General features: G+C 38.5%; 1 protein-coding gene across 6 annotated transcripts in view; it reads right to left on the bottom strand.

Annotated features, from left to right (window-relative positions):
• The window catches only part of NAALADL2 (N-acetylated alpha-linked acidic dipeptidase like 2), a 1,532,395-nt gene that overhangs the window by 1,299,246 nt on the left and 216,495 nt on the right, over positions 1 to 16,654 (bottom strand). The window lies entirely within an intron of this gene.

The raw sequence follows: 16,654 nt of genomic DNA, 5'->3' as shown, positions 1-16,654 counted from the left end.
CCAGAAAGCAAAATGTAAGGAGAAATTCCTATGTTCTATTTTCTATTGCATTTCTATTTCTGTTGTATGCTACCCCATGACATAATATTGCAGTGGTTCTCAAACAGGACCTTATTTAAAAAGCACAGAGCCCAAGGCCACATAAGAATTACAGAATCAGAATATTTGAAGAGTCCTACCCAAGAATTTTTTTTTTTTTTTAAAGAAGATGTTGGGGGTAGGAGTTTATTAATTAATTTATTTATTTTTGCTGTGTTGGGTCTTCGTTTCTGTGCGAGGGCTTTCTCTAGTTGTGGCAAGTGGGGCCCACTCTTCATAGCGATGTGCAGGCCTCTCACTATCGCAGCCTCTCTTATTGCGGAGCACAGGCTCCAGGGCGCAGGCTCAGTAGTTGTGGCTCACGGGTCTAGTTGCTCCGCGGCATGTGGGATCTTCCCAGACCAGGGCTCGAACCCGTGTCCCCTGCATTGGCAGGCAGATTCTCAACCACTGCGCCACCAGGGAAACCCCCAAGAATTTTTTTTAACTCCCCAGTAATTCTGATCATAAAACTTGTTGGGAATGACTTTACTTTTTTACTCGGTGTGTGGTCTTAGCTGAATACTGACAGAAACTGATTTTTTCAGAGCTGTGGAAACACCATAATCTAACTCTCTCATTAAGAAATAAACACATTTAGGAATTGGAAACATTTCTAAGATTCCTTCCAAAACTGAATAACATAACATGAAAGCTTTCACTGTCTTTCATCCACTATCTAGGCTATTGTGGCTAGCAAAAAGCAATAATATATTCATTCTATACCTAAGACCTTTATAAGAACAGCATGATCCAAGAAAGTCTAATAATCTCCATTGATCCATAAAATTTGATGGCAATATCATTATGAATCCATCCTAAACTAATTCCCTTTAGTATAAGCATGAATTATATATTCAAGTCATGGTATGTGAAGTCTAAACTCACTTAGTCAGGCTGATATTGGAAAATACACTTATTTAACACATGATGGCCTTACCAGAATATATATTTAAGTTGACCCAAGATCTTCTAATATATATGTTAAAAAAATCTTATAAAAAACAAATTAGCTTCAAAAGTTCTAGAGTACATTAGAAAACTGTCTTTCTAAGGGGAAAATATTACCAATTACATGGGCATAAACTCTGAAGCTTCTTCTCCTCTGAACCCAGTTTTCACATAAGCATCAAATAAATTTTCTTCACACACAACTCTGAGCAAGTCATTCTTGTAACTTAAGCAATGCGAACAGAAAGTGCCAATTCTTCAGGCCTTTTGCGTGTTAATGCAAAGCCCAAACTCCCTAGTGCAGCATTAAGGTCACTAGGCTATGACCCCAAATATTTTAGGGACTGCATTAGCCACACTGTTTCAGTTGTTTATCACCACAGAGTCAAAATTACAAGACACAAGAGACTGAAATGGGTTCTACTCTCCATGTATTCCTTTCTTGGTGTGGCACTCAGTTAAGCCCAGATTGCCCCTGCACCCTTCCTAACCTGCTGCCTGGCGTCGGGGTTCTTTATCTGTGTGAACTTGGCCCTAGAGCTGGAGCTGCTCCCTTTTCAATCAGGGAATGACCAAGGGCTGCTCCTGCTTGATAATCCAGCCTCTGTGAGCATGGCAGGGTGCAAAAGAAGGCATTCCCATCCTTCCATTACCTTTCCTGATGGCAAAGAAAGTGGTCCCATCAGGACATCCAATCACAACTCTTATCTCAGGTCTCCTGTCATCTCTTTTCAAAATGTAATCTATGAACGTAATTTTTCAAGCAAGCATAAATTTTAAACCAAGAAGTACTTCAAGAGAGAATTTACAGGTGCCATTTGTTCCATTGTCTTTTTGCAGAGGTGCAGCTTATATTTGAGAATAAGCACAAATATCTCAGCCAATCTTGCTTAAAAACAACAGATAATAGTCATAGTTTTAAAAATTCTAGCTGCATCCCATAAGACAGAAAAATCATTATATACAGGATCCACTCGGGGGATATTCCTGAGGTCTTGTATAGTATCAACTAACCTTCCCTAAAATCATTTGTATTATTTTTCTAGAGCTGCAGTCATTGTGGACTCATTTACCTTTCTTCTTACACAGACTTATACCTTCCCAACTGCATACATACATTCACCCTGTATTTTCTACCTGGACATCGTTACATCCTTCACTGATTTTTCTACCTAGTAACGTGACCTTCCTTCGAAGGATCTCCTCACTCTCTCCCCCGTTGTGGTGATTTCCATGGCCCTTCCAACTGGAACTGAGCTCCTCATCTTTAAATTCTCATTGCATTTTATTTATGCCCCTTTTGAGCCACTTAAGCACATTCTTCCATCCACCAAATAAGTCTGAATACAGATTGAATATCCTTTGCCAGATTTTATCAGTATGATTTGAGTGAGTTTATACTCACTGAAAGCAGAAATCTTGTATCATTTATCTTTGCATTCATACCAATATCGTATCAGTAATTTTTAGTCAATTAATGAATGATATTAGAAAATTATTTACTATCTAAGAAGTCACTCTTATTAAGATCATTTTAAGTGGATCTCTGGTTAAAAATAGAACAAATTTGAAATAGAACAAAATAGAACTGTATCATGAATTAATATAATGGTAACCATAAATTTAATACATTTTCATAAACAGAGCTAAAGGAAGTCTCTGCTGTCTGTTACAGAATAAAAGAAATATAGCATCTTTCCAACCCTGTTCCTGTCTTCTCTCCATGTATTCTTTATTATATATTCCACTTGCTTTAACTGCTGTTAGGTTCAAGGTCTACAATCATTAGGCCTCATGTGAGGCCTAATGATTGTATCTAAATAGCACTGTTGCATCTCTTGTATCTAAATAGCAATATGATATTGCAACCTTTAGATACGAAGCACTTGGAATTGCCTTTTTATTTTGATTATGCATGCTCCATAACAGTATCTCCAAAAGCAGTCCACAGCAAGGAAACAAAATCATTAAATAACAAATTTCTAATATTCCAAAGTCAGCACTTTTGGGTCATTTCCTCTTTTCCCTTCTTGAAATTATGTCAGCTTCTATGATTATCTTAATTACCTATTTGCTTACTTGTGTACTGTTCTTCTTTAACAATATCTACACAGCTATCCCATTGATACTAGAATATAATTTCTATGAAAGCAGAGAACCTACACCGTGGACTGAAAACAGTGTCTGGCATTACAAGAATCACTACATAAATATTGAATGAGTGAACTGCATCATCAATTAACACTTTCCCTTCTGAAAACTATATTTTCAAGACAATGAAATGATAGGGTTATTCTGGAGTCACACAATATAAATGTCTTTTATTGAAACAAGCCTAGATTGCTTGTTTCAAGCAATCTGAAAATGGTTCTTAAGCCAGGGAAGAGGAGGAGGAAACACAAGGAGCTTGTAGTACACACTGCAGCTGAGCCTGACTTAGGGAGTCTAGATTATGGGCTGGATGTGGTATACATCAGCATGCATTTTTTTAATAGCTCCTCCTTAGGTGATTTTTTTCAGAATTCAAACCCAGAGCCCAAGTTCTCAACAGCTGAATGTCTTTCTCTATACACTGAATTACCTCAGGTCGTTAGTCTCCCGCTAGCAGCCCAGTGCCAGGCCCTCCTATGCCTCAGGGCCACATGCAAAGTCCAGCACATACAATCCCAGAGGCCTGGCTCTGACATCAGGAAAACTAAAGGCAAGAGATATGCCAAAGGCCAGAAACCCTGGCTAGGTTGACTCTTTCCAGGCCTTTCTTGGGAACTTGGTACTAAATGGAGCCCTAGGACCCCTACTGGCTTGGCTTGGCTGTCTGGTCCCCACTGACAAGGCTAAGTGGGGAGGGGAGATGAGAAGCCCATCCTACAAGGCTCCTCTGGGTGGGTGTACTGATCAGGGCTTTATAAAAATAATCTTAGGGGCTTTGTCTATTAAGAGATATCATAGACAGCAGGTAATAAGCTCCTCAGACACATTCTACCAGGACTCCCTGGGACTACATAGCCTTTGAGGATTGGAGACCCCATGAACCCCTCCTCTGAAGCAGTGCTAAAGAGGAACCAATTCTCCCTTTTCTGACTGGGTACCATGCAGGGCACAGTTGTCTACATGAGAAGCGGATAAGCACAGGGACTAAAAATGGGGTTTGGAAGCCAAGGTTTTGCTCAGGCGATCCTGATGGGGACCCATGATTGAGAAATGCTCCAGGGCCTTTGACATTTTGACATTTGACATTTCTAGGCTGACTCATGATTATGATTATGATTAATCATAATCATCATTGTATACCAATCTCTCCTCCCACTGACACATTTTTAGTTACAAGTAACAAGCCAACCTTAAGAAGAGGCTACAAAAGGACAGTCTAAGAGGTACGGAGGGAAATTAAGTACGTGTATTTCAGGACTTTTAAACACCAGTTACCTAAGTTTAAGATGAAAAAGAAATAATGTGAATTTTCTAATTAATAAAGAACTTGCTCAATTATTTTCATATAGATGATGGTAAGTGTCCAATTATAATGAATTTAGAACCCACTGGATATAATTAATTACAATAGTAATAAGAAATTACATCCTTTGCACCAGTAAAATTTATGATGGAAAGTTGAGATGTGAATTTTAAAATATACAAGAAGGTACATAATTTTTCAAAATTATTTTAGGGGAAACATGTACACCTCTGGATCCTAGTTTAATTTCCCTTTTTACTTCATGCTATGGAAAGTTCCATAATATGAGAGAACCCAATAATATATAAATTTATTATACTATGCATATGAATAAAGTTTAAAAATTAAGACTATCTAGAATTAGTGTATACTATGCTGCCCCATAACTTTAATTAAGCAAACCAGAAAATAAGTGACAAAATTTTTTAACTAGCCAAAAGAGCTGTCAAAAATTCCACATTTGATTAAGTCAAAGTGTTAGGTGACTGAAGAACTATTGGAAATAGGTACAGGACTCCTTATCAGGAGGGATATAAGAAAAAGCAAAAAGAGCAATCCTAAGAACTGCAAAAATTAGAGCAATCTGATGCCATTAAAGAAAGGATAAATATTGCCATATATCTAAATATTACAGGAAAACATATGACTGTATTATTGCAGAGGGCAAAAACAGATATTTGATAATTATACCAACCTCCAGAAGAAGCAAAATGGACAAAGGAGGAAAAATCATGTTTGTTTAATGAAGAAAAAAGTACTGAAATATATTTTTATCAAGAATGAATAAATTAACTTGTCCCTAAACATTCATTAGAAAATTCATTCATGTGGAACAAATTCCTTCACCAATATTTCTGAATAAGTGTTAATGTGCAAAAGCATATTTTTATAGTTACCTTTATTATGTCTATAATTTGATATTCTCACACAGTCTCCTTAATTGATTATGCTCATACTGTTAACATAATATTATTGGCTTGTTTTTATTTTTTATTTTTTTTTGTGATATGCAGGCCTCTCACTGCTGTAGCCTCTCCCATTGCGGAGCACAGGCTCCGTAGGCGCAGGCTCAGCAGCCATGGCTCAAGGGCCCAGCCGCTCCGTGGCATGTGGGATCTCCCCAGACTGGGGCATGAACCCGCGTCCCCTGCATCCACAGGCGGACTCCCAACCACTTGCGGCACCAGGGAAGCCCCTATCAGCTTTTTTAAAAGACCGATCTTCCTTCTGTAATTTCTCCTAGTGCCATGGTTACATTTCGGTTGTTGTTTTCTGTGCAGAAATGCCCTTTACCTTCTTCATTCATCTTTGACTCCTATTTCCATCCTCGATGGAGATGCACTACACTTTTCAGCCTTCCTTGACAACCCCACCCAGAGTTAGGGTCCTTTGTCCCATGGTTCCTTATATGTACTTCTAAAGTATTAACAATAAAGCACTATATTATAAAATTGCTCTTTACTGAATTCTTTCTTAACAACAACAACAAAAAAACATTTCTTATTCTTTTTATTATCTCCATGGCCTATCAAAGAGCGTGATATAAACTGGGCATTCCATAACTACCTACTGAATGAAGGGAATGTAGAAAGGTCCTAAAATTTTGCCATTGTGACTGAAATCATGAAATAAGCTTAGATTGTATAATTTAATAAGCAAAGCCAGAGCAAACATTCTTATTTAGATTTCATGTTCATGGCAATAAAAGGCAGCCTGTTGGAAGGTGTGAAATTCAATTATCATGCTGTTACTATGATATCATTTGAAAGCACAACTTAGTACATTAATATATACTTCACTGATACTTATTTCTTTATCTTTTATTTATTTTATTTTTTTATTTTTTGCTTTATAACAAATTTAATCAGTTATACATATACATATGTTTCCATATCCCCTCCCTTTTTTTTTTTTTTTTTTTTTTTTTTTTTTTTTTTATGGTACGCGGGCCTCCCACTGTTGTGGCCCCTCCCGTTGCGGAGCACAGGCTCCGGACGCGCAGGCCCAGCGGCCATGGCTCACGGGCCCAGCCGCTCCGCGGCATGTGGGATCCTCCCAGACCGGGGCACGAACCCGTATCCCCTGCATCGGCAGGCGGACTCTCAACCACTGCACCACCAGGGAAGCCCATCCCCTCCCTTTTGTGTCTCCCTCCCACCCTCCCTATCCCACCCCTCCAGGCGGTCACAAAGCACCGAGCTGATCTCCCTGTGCTATGTGGCTGCTTCCTACTAGCTATCTACCTTACGTTTGGTAGTGTATATATGTCCATGCCTCTCTTTCACTTGTCACAGCTTACCCTTCCCCCTCCCCATATCCTCAAGTCCATTCTCTAGTAGGTCTGTGTCTTTATTCCTGTCTTACCCCTATGTTCTTCATGACATTTTTTTTTCTTAAATTCCATATATATGTGTTAGCATACAGTATTTGTCTTTCTCTTTCTGACTTACTTCACTCTGTATGACAGACTCTAGGTCTACCCACCTCATTACAAATAGCTCAATTTCATTTCTTTTTATGGCTGAGTAATATTCCATTGTATATATGTGCCACATCTTCTTTATCCATTCATCCGATGATGGACACTTAGGTTGTTTCCATCTCCGGGCTATTGTAAATAGGGCTGCTATGAACATTTTGGTACATGTCTCTTTTTGAATTATGGTTTTCTCAGGGTATATGCCCAGTAGTGGGATTGCTGGGTCATATGGTAGTTCTATTTGTAGTTTTTTAAGGAACCTCCATACCGTTCTCCATAGCGGCTGTACCAATTCACATTCCCACCAGCAGTGCAAGAGTGTTCCCTTTTTTCCACACCCTCTCCAGCATTTATTGTTTCTAGATTTCTTGATGATGGCCATTCTGACTGGTGTGAGATGATATCTCATTGTAGTTTTGATTTGCATTTCTCTAATGATTAATGATGTTGAGCATTCTTTCATGTGTTTGTTGGCAGTCTGTATATCTTCTTTGGAGAAATGTCTATTTAAGTCTTCTGCCCATTTTTGGATTCGGTTGTTTGTTTTTTTCTTATTGAGCTGCATGAGCTGCTTATAAATTTTGGAGATTAATCCTTTGTCAGTTGCTTCATTTGCAAATATTTTTTCCCATTCTGAGGGTTGTCTTTTGGTCTTGTTTATGGTTTCCTTTGCTGTGCAAAAGCTTTTAAGTTTCATTAGGTCCCATGTGTTTATTTTTGTCTTTATTTCATTTCTCTAGGACGTGGGTCAAAAAGGATCTTGCTGTGATTTATGTCATAGAGTGTTCTGCCTATGTTTTCCTCTAAGAGTTTGATAGTGTCTGGCCTTACATTTAGGTCTTTAATCCATTTTGACCTTATTTTTGTGTATGGTGTTAGGGAGTGATCTAATCTCATACTTTTACATGTCCCTATCCAGTTTTTCCAGCACCACTTATTGAAGAGACTGTCCTTTCTCCACTGTACATTCCTGCCTCCTTTATCAAAGATAAGGTGACCATATGTCCGTGTGTTTAACTCTGGGCTTTCTATCCTGTTCCATTGATCTATCTTTCTGTTTTTGTGCCAGTACCATACTGTCTTGATTACTGTAACTTTGTAGTATAGTCTGAAGTCAGGGAGCCTGATACCTCCAGCTCCATTTTTCGTTCTCAAGATTGCTTTGGCTATTCGGGGTCCTTTGTGTTTCCATACAAATTGTGAAATTTTTTGTTCTAGTTCTGTGACAAATGCCAGTGGTAGTGTGATAGGGATTGCATTGAATCTGTAGATTGCTTTGGGTAGTAGAGTCATTTTCACAATGTTGATTCTTCCAATCCAAGAACATGGTACATCTCTCCATCTATTTGTATCATCTTTAATTTCTTTCATCAGTGTCTTATAATTTTCTGCATACAGGTCTTTTGTCTCCTTAGGTAGGTTTATTCCTAGATATTTTATTATTTTTGTTGCAGTGGTAAATGGGAGTGTTTCCTTGATTTCACTTTCAGATTTTTCATCATTAGTATATAGGAATGCCAGAGATTTCTGTGCATTAATTTTGTATCCTGCTACTTTACCAAATTCACTGATTAGCTCTAGTAGTTTTCTGGTAGCATCTTTAGGATTCTCTATGTATAGTATCATGTCATCTGCAAACAGTGACAGCTTTACTTTTTCTTTTCCAATTTGGATTCCTTTTATTTCCTTTTCTTCTCTGATTGCTGTGGCTAAAACTTCCAAAACTATGTTGAATAAGAGTGGTGAGAGTGGGCAACCTTGTCTTGTTCCTGATCTTAATGGAAATGGTTTCAGTTTTTCACCATTGAGGACGATGCTGGCTGTGGGTTTGTCATAGATGGCCTCTATTATGTTGAGGAAAGTTCCCTCTATGCCTACTTTCTGCAGGGTTTTTATCATAAATGGGTGTTGAATTTTGTCGAAAGCTTTCTCTGCATCTATTGAGATGATCATATGGTTTTTCTCCTTCAATTTGTTAATATGGTGTATCACGTTGATTGATTTGCATATATTGAAGAATCCTTGCATTCCTGGAATAAACCCCACTTGATCATGTCGTATGATCCTTTTAATGTGTTGTTGGATTCTGTTTGCTAGTATTTTGTTGAGGATTTTTGCATCTATGTTCATCTGTGTTATTGGCCTCTAGTTTTCTTTCTTTGTGACATCCTTGCCTGGTTTTGGTATCAAGGTGATGGTGGCCTCGTAGAATGAGTTTGGGTGTGCTCCATCGTCTGCTATATTTTGGAAGAGTTTGAGAAGGATAGGTATTAGCTCTTCTCTTAATGTTTGATAGAATTCGCCTGTGAAGCCATCTGGTCCTGGGCTTTTGTTTGTTGGAAGATTTTTAATCACACTTTCAATTGCAGTGCTTGTGATTGGTCTGTTCATATTTTCTATTTCTTCCTGATTCAGTCTTGGCAGGTTGTGCATTTCTAAGAATTTGTCCATTTCTTCCAGGTTCTCCATTTTATTGGCATAGAGTTGCTTGTAGTAATCTCTCATGATCTTCTGTACATCTGCAGTGTCAGTTGTTACTTCTCCTCTTTCATTTCTAATTCTATTGATTTGAGTCTTCTCCCTTCTTTTCTTGATGAGTCTGGCTAATGGTTTATCAATTTTGTTTATCTTCTCAAAGAACTAGCTTTTAGTTTTATTGATCTTTGCTATCGTTTCCTTCATTTCTTTTTCATTTATTTCTGATCTGATTTTTATGATTTCTTTCCTTCTGCTAACTTTGGGGTGGTTTTGTTCTTCTTTCTCTAATTGCTTTAGGTGCAAGGTTAGGTTGTTTATTCGAGATGTTTCCTGTTTCTTAAGGTGGGATTGTATTGCTATAAACTTTCCTCTTAGAACTGCTTTTGCTGCATCCCATAGGTTTTGGGTCGTCGTGTCTCCATTGTGATTTGTTTCTAGGTATTTTTTAATTTTCTCTTTGATTTCTTCAGTGATCACTTCGTTATTAAGTAGTGTATTGTTTAGCCTCCATGTGTTTGTATTTTTTACAGATCTTTTCCTGTAATTGATGTCTAGTCTCAGAGCATTGTGGTCGGAAAAGATACTTGATACAATTTCAATTTTCTTAAATTTACCAAGGCTTGATTTGTGACCCAAGATTTGATCTATCCTGGAGAATGTTCCATGAGCACTTGAGAAAAATGTGTATTCTGTTGTTTTTGGATGGAATGTCCCATAAATATCAATTAAGTCCATCTTGTTTAATGTATCATTTAAAGCTTGTGTTTCCTTATTTATTTTCATGTTGGATGATCTGTCCATTGGTGAAAGTGGGGTGTTAAAGTCCCCTACTATGATTGTGTTACTGTCGATTTCTCCTTTTATGGCTGTTAGTATTTGCCTTATGTATTGAGGTGCTCCTATGTTGGGTGCATAAATATTTACAATTGTTATATCTTCTTCTTGGATCGATCCCTTGATCATTATGTAGTGTCCTTCTTTGTCTCTTCTAGTAGTCTTTATTTTAAAGTCTATTTTGTCTGATATGAGAATTGCTACTCCAGCTTTCTTTTGATTTCCATTTGCATGGAATAACTTTTTCCATCCCCTTACTTTCAGTCTGTACGTGTCTCTAGGTCTGAAGTGGGTCTCTTGTAGACAGCATATATATGGGTCTTGTTTTTGTATCCATTCAGCCAATCTGTATCTTTTGGTGGGAGCATTTAGTCCATTTACATTTAAGGTAATTATCGATATGTATGTTCCTATTCCCGTTTTCTTAATTGTTTTGGGTTCGTTATTGTAGGTCTTTTCCTTCTGTTGTGTTTCTTGCCTAGAGAAGTTCCTTTAGCATTTGTTGTAAAGCTGGTTTGGTGGTGCTGAACTCTCTCAGCTTTTGCTTGTCTGTAAATGTTTTAATTTCTCCATCATATCTGAATGAGATCCTTGCTGGGTAGAGTAATCTTGGTTGCAGGTTTTTCTCCTTCATCACTTTAATTATGTCCTGCCACTCCCTTCTGGCTTGTAGAGTTTCTGCTGAGAGATCAGCTGTTATCCTGATGGGGATTCCCTTGTGTGTTATTTGTTGTTTTTCCCTTGCTGCTTTTAATATGATTTCTTTGTGTTTAATTTTTGACTAATATGTGTCTTGGCATATTTCTCCTTGGATTTATTCTGTATGGGACTCTCCGTGCCTCCTCTACTTGATTAACTATTTTCTTTCCCATATTAGGGAAGTTTTCAACTATAATCTCTTCAAATATTTTCTCAGTCCCTTTCTTTTTCTCTTCTTCTTCTGGAACCCCTATAATTCGAATGTTGGTGCGTTTAATGTTGTCCCAGAGGTCTCTGAGACTGTCTTGTGTTCTTTTCATTCTTTTTTCTTTATTTTGCCCTGCAGCAGTTATTTCCACTATTTTATCTTCCACCTCACTTATCCGTTCTTCTGCCTCAGTTATTCTGCTATTGATCCCATCTAGAGTATTTTTTATTTCATGTAATGTGTTTTTATTCAATGCTTGATTCATCTTTAGTTTTTCTAGGTCCTTGTTAACTGTTTCTTGCATTTTGTCTATTCTATTTCCAAGATTTTGGATCTGGGAAATAGAATCTTGGATCATCTTTACCATCATTATTCTGAATTCTTTTTCAGGTAGACTGCCTATTACCTCTTCATTTGTTAGGTCTGGTGGGTTTTTATCTTGCTCCTTCTCCTGCTGTGTGTTTTTCTGTCTTCTCATTTTGCTTATGTTACTGTGTTTGGGGTCTCCTTTTTGCAGGCTGCTGGTTTGTAGTTCCCGTTGTTTTTGGTGTGTGTCCCCAGTGGCTAAGGTTGGTTTAGTGGGTTGTGTAGGCTTCCTGGTGGAGGGGACTAGTGCCTGTGTTCTGGTGGATGAGGCTGGATCTTGTCTTTCTGGTGGGCAGGTCCATGTCTGGTGGTGTGTTTTGGGGTGTCTGAGGACTTTTTATGATTTTAGGCCGCCTCTCTGCTAATGGGTGGCGTTGTGTTCCTGTCTTGCTAGCTGTTTGGCATAGGGTGTCCAGCACTGTAGCTTTCTGGTCGTTGAGTGAAGCTGGGTGCTGGTGTTGAGATGGAGATCTCTGGAAGATTTTCGCCGTTTGATATTATGTGGAGCTGGGAGGTCTCTTGTGGACCAGTGTCCTAAAGTTGGCTCTCCCACCTCAGAGGCACAGCACTGACTCCGGGCTCCTCAATTTGGGATGATTTGTTGTCTATTCATGTATTCCACAGATGCAGGGTACATCAAGTTGATTGTGGAGCTTTAATCCGCTGCTTCTGAGGCTGCTGGGAGAGGTTTCCCTTTCTCTTCTTTGTTCTCACAGCTCCTGGGTCTCAGCTTTGGATTTGGCCCCGCCCCTGTGTGTAGGTCGCCGGAGGGCGTCTGTTCTTCGCTCAGACAGGACAGGGTTAAAGGAGCAGCCGCTTCGGGGACTCTGGCTCACTCAGGCCGGGCGGGAGGGAGGGGCACGGAGTGCGGGGCGAGCCTGCAGCGGCAGAGGTCGGCGTGACGTTGCACCAGCCCGAGGCGCGCCGTGCGTTCTCCCAGGGAAGCCGCCCCTGGATTCCGGGACCCCGGCAGTGGCGGGCTGCACAGGCTCCCGGAAGGGCGGTGTGGGCAGTGACCTGCGCTGGCACACAGGTTTCTTGGCGGCAGCAGCAGCAGCCCCAGTGTCCCACGCCCGTCACTGGGCTCCGCGCTTTCAGTCGCGACTCGCGCCCGTCTGTGGAGCCCCTTTAAGCAGCGCTCTTAATCCCCTCTCCTCGCGCACCAGGAAACCAAGAGGGAAGAAAAAGTCTCTTGCCTCTGGGCTTCCCTGGTGGCGCAGTTGTTGAGAGTCTGCCTGCTGATGCAGGGGACACAAGTTCGTTCCCCAGTCTGGGAAGATCCCACATGCCGCGAAGCAGCTGGGCCCGTGAGCCATGGCCGCTGAGCCTGTGCTCCGCAAGGGGAGAGGCCACAACAGTGAGAGGCCCACATACCAAAAAAAAAAAAAAAAAAAAAAGTCTCTTGCCTCTTCGGCAGCTTCAGAGTTTTCCCGGACTCCCTGCCGGCTAGCTTGGCACATTAGCCCCCTTCACGCTGCGTTCTCGCCGCCAGCCCCAGTCCTCTCTCTGCGCTCTGACCGAAGCCCAAGCCTCAGCTTCCAGCACTGCGTGCCCCGGCGGGCGAGCAGACAAGCCTTTCGGGCTGGTGAGTGCCGCTCGGCACCGATCCTCTGTGTGGGGATCTCTCCACTTTGCCCTACCCAGGTATGTGGGGAGTTTCTTGCCTTTTGGGAGGTCTGGGGTCTTCTGCCAGCGTTCAGTAGGTGTTCTGTAGGAGTTGTTCCACGTGTAGGTGTATTTCTGGTGTATCCGTGGGGAGGAAGGTGATCTCCGCTTCTTACTCTTCCGCCATCTTCTATTTCTTTATCTTAAGTAAAGAAATAAAACTACCTATTTTGATTGTTTCTGACACACTACTCATAAGAGAATCACCAAGATGAAACATTTACATGTTCAAAAGATTACTGATATTTGGAAATGTATATAAGTTGCAACAAGGCCATATTATTCACGAACATGATCTGAAAAAATAAAAATAGCATTAGCAGAGGAAATCAAACAATGCTCAACTTTATTAAGTCCTGAAATAAACACATGTATATGTATATACATATGTACATGCATATATTTCTATAAATCAAAGTTGCGATCAAAGTGAGTGTATAGTTTTGTATTTTTAACAAAGCATTAAATTGGGAACATTTCCTCTGTCATAAACTAATCTCATAAAATATTCTTCAAAATTGTTTAAGGTTCATATGTGAATATGCTGTAAATTATTAAACTATTCTCTATCCTTGGGAACTGTTTACAAATATATTCTTCAATGAACGTTATATTTGTGTACCTTTCTGATTATTTAGTCTAAGAGAAACTAATTTTCATAGTGTTTTCTTTTTTCCTACAATTTGGGTGTTTCAGATAATTTTTTTTCATAAAAACAAAATGCCTTCAACATGAAAAAAAATAACATTTGCATTTCAATATTATGCTGGTTGTTTTTTGGTCCTGGTATTTATATTATGGACAGTAAAAAGGAATGATCTGAAATATGAAATCACAGAAATTTATGGCAGTAGAATTCTGAGGATATTATTTAGATCATTGTGTCTTTGAATATCCACTCTTTCAGATATCATATGAAAATGTTATCACCAGGTAAAGTCTTCCTAAAGAGATGGCAAAGTATAATGTCCCTTGGTAAATAGTAACGTGAACATTAAAATGTAACAGTGTTTTAAATAAACTGCTTAATTTCAAATAACCTACTTAATTTAAATAACTCTACTTAATGGCTAATAACTTATAAAAATAAGTAAGTAGATAGTGTTAAAGATGTTTGAATAACTACTAATGAGGCACTTTCAAAGCTACAGAAAAGAAGCAAATATTATCTTGCATTTTAGAAGTTGCAATCCAGGTAATTATTAATTATTCCAAAATTAACTGTTTAGGTTTGCGATATAGGATTACTGCAGTCCAATCTCCACATGATACCAATGATTTTACAGTTGGTCTTCAAAATGTATTGCCGTGAAAAAAAAACATGCACTGGACTTAGAAGACCATTATACACAAAAGAATTAATATAGAAATTTTCAAATATTTACATGTTCAAAACATTAATGAGGGCTTCCCTGGTGGTGCAGTGGTTGAGAGTCCGCCTGCCAAAGCAGGGGATGCGGGTTCGTGCCCTGGTCTGGGAAGATCCCACATGCCGCGGAGCGGCTGGGCCTGTGAGCCATGGCCGCTGAGCCTGCGCGTCCGGAGCCTGTGCTCCGCAACGGGAGAGGCCACAGCAGTGAGAGGCCTGTGTACCTCCAAAATAAATAAATAAATAAATAAATAAATAAATAAATAAAGATGAATAATTCTTGAGAAATGTGTATGATAAAACAATATGCAACAAGGTCAAATTCTTGTCAATATTGTTTAAAATATCAAAATAGTACTAACAGAGGAAATAAAATACAGTTTAATTTTATAAAATTCTGATAATTAAAAACTTGAAAAGTGATTAAAATCCCAAATAAATATAGAAAATAACATTGTGTGATCTTGTAACAATTTGAAACACTATTATAAATACTGTTAAATATATGTTCACAACATATCAAGAAAAATGGTAAAATTATTTTAATAAGGAGTAAAAAGTAGAAAAAACAAGATTCAATTACCTATTAAAACTATATCTATCCATAATAAAGAAATTAAAAAGTGAAAACACAACTAATTTCATTTTCTATTTATTGTTCCAACTTGGCTTATTATTTTATAGATCAAAGTAATAAGCACTTTGAAAAAGAGGATTTTTGCAGTTAAGATGGGGAAACCATCATGACTATCATCCAAAAGCAAGTAAATCATGAATAATGTTACAAATAAGTACATATGAAAGTAGAACATATTCAATAATGGACTTTTCATACATCAAAGTATAATTATTCAACTGAGTAGAAGCTGTATTTTAAAAAACTGGCTCTCAGGCCCAAACTCCATCAACCAACACTATTACTGTGCATAATAGTACACAACTCTGCAACTCTGCTCTTATGTTTATCAGATGGTATTTTAAAACTGGACAGAATTCTGACACACAAGATTTGTGTAGGTGAAGGCTTAACATATACCCTTCAAGTAGAACATGATCTTATGGGATCATAAATTATTTATGATTTAAAAAATTCAAAGGGAGAGAGGGAACAGGAAAGAACACTAATATCTCCTGGGTGCCTCCTATAATACATATAGAAATTGCAACACCTATTATTAAAACTCAACAGCTAAACACCTATATATTTATCATGTAACTTAAGAGATCTTTAAATCATCTGTAAGTAGTAAATATTCCCTTGTTGACACCAAAATATAAGGTCCAGATCATTACACACATCATTTAACTTAATCCTCTCAGTAACTCAACTAAGTTAGTATGACTACGTGCATTTTCCAGGCAGGGAAACTGAATACCAGGACATTGGGTAATTTACCCAGAATCATACTAGTAGGTAGTTGAGTCAAACACAGATTATTCTAGCTCCAACCCTCTGCTTTCATAATGCATCCCACTGCCTACCATATGGAAAAGCATGCACTTGGCAAAACTCTTCATTTAATGATGAATGATGAACACAGTCTCAAAGGAAATACTATTCTGCTGTGTATAACATTAGGATTCAGTAGCCGATCACCTCACATCAAACTTCCATTTCTAGTCTTTCACTGAGGAAACTCTGGCTTTTGAGGGAAAGGCAGCTGATCCTAAAGTAATTTGCCTCTAAAAGGAAGTAGTCTATTACCTTGCCTTAAATAATGCAGCATTCAGTTATTACTTCCTGTCAGAACGACAGTTTAAGCACAAGGCATTAAAAAACTGTTTTCTCCTTTTCTAGCTGTCTGTTATTTATTGCCTCATACACTACTTGTCTGGAAGTGATGGATAAACATTTGAAGGGAAAGATCCATCATTCTGGGTGCTCCATGAAATTCAAGATGGATAAAAGTCAATGTTTCAGGCTCATCTACTTTTAGCTTTCTTTCTATAATAAGCTAAAAACAAGCTTTAAGTATTTTAAAAGACTCTTCTAGTAAAAACCAAACAGACAAACAAACAAATGAAAAACAGCTTTATCAGTTTCTGCATCAATTTCTAAAGAATGGTTTCTAT

This window comes from Mesoplodon bidens (genome assembly GCF_964165515.1).
Source record: "Mesoplodon bidens genome assembly, chromosome: 5".
Classification (NCBI taxonomy): Eukaryota; Metazoa; Chordata; class Mammalia; order Artiodactyla; family Ziphiidae; genus Mesoplodon; species Mesoplodon bidens.
The sequence above is the reverse complement of the archived record's forward strand: the minus strand, read 5'-3'. Positions and strand labels throughout refer to the sequence as shown.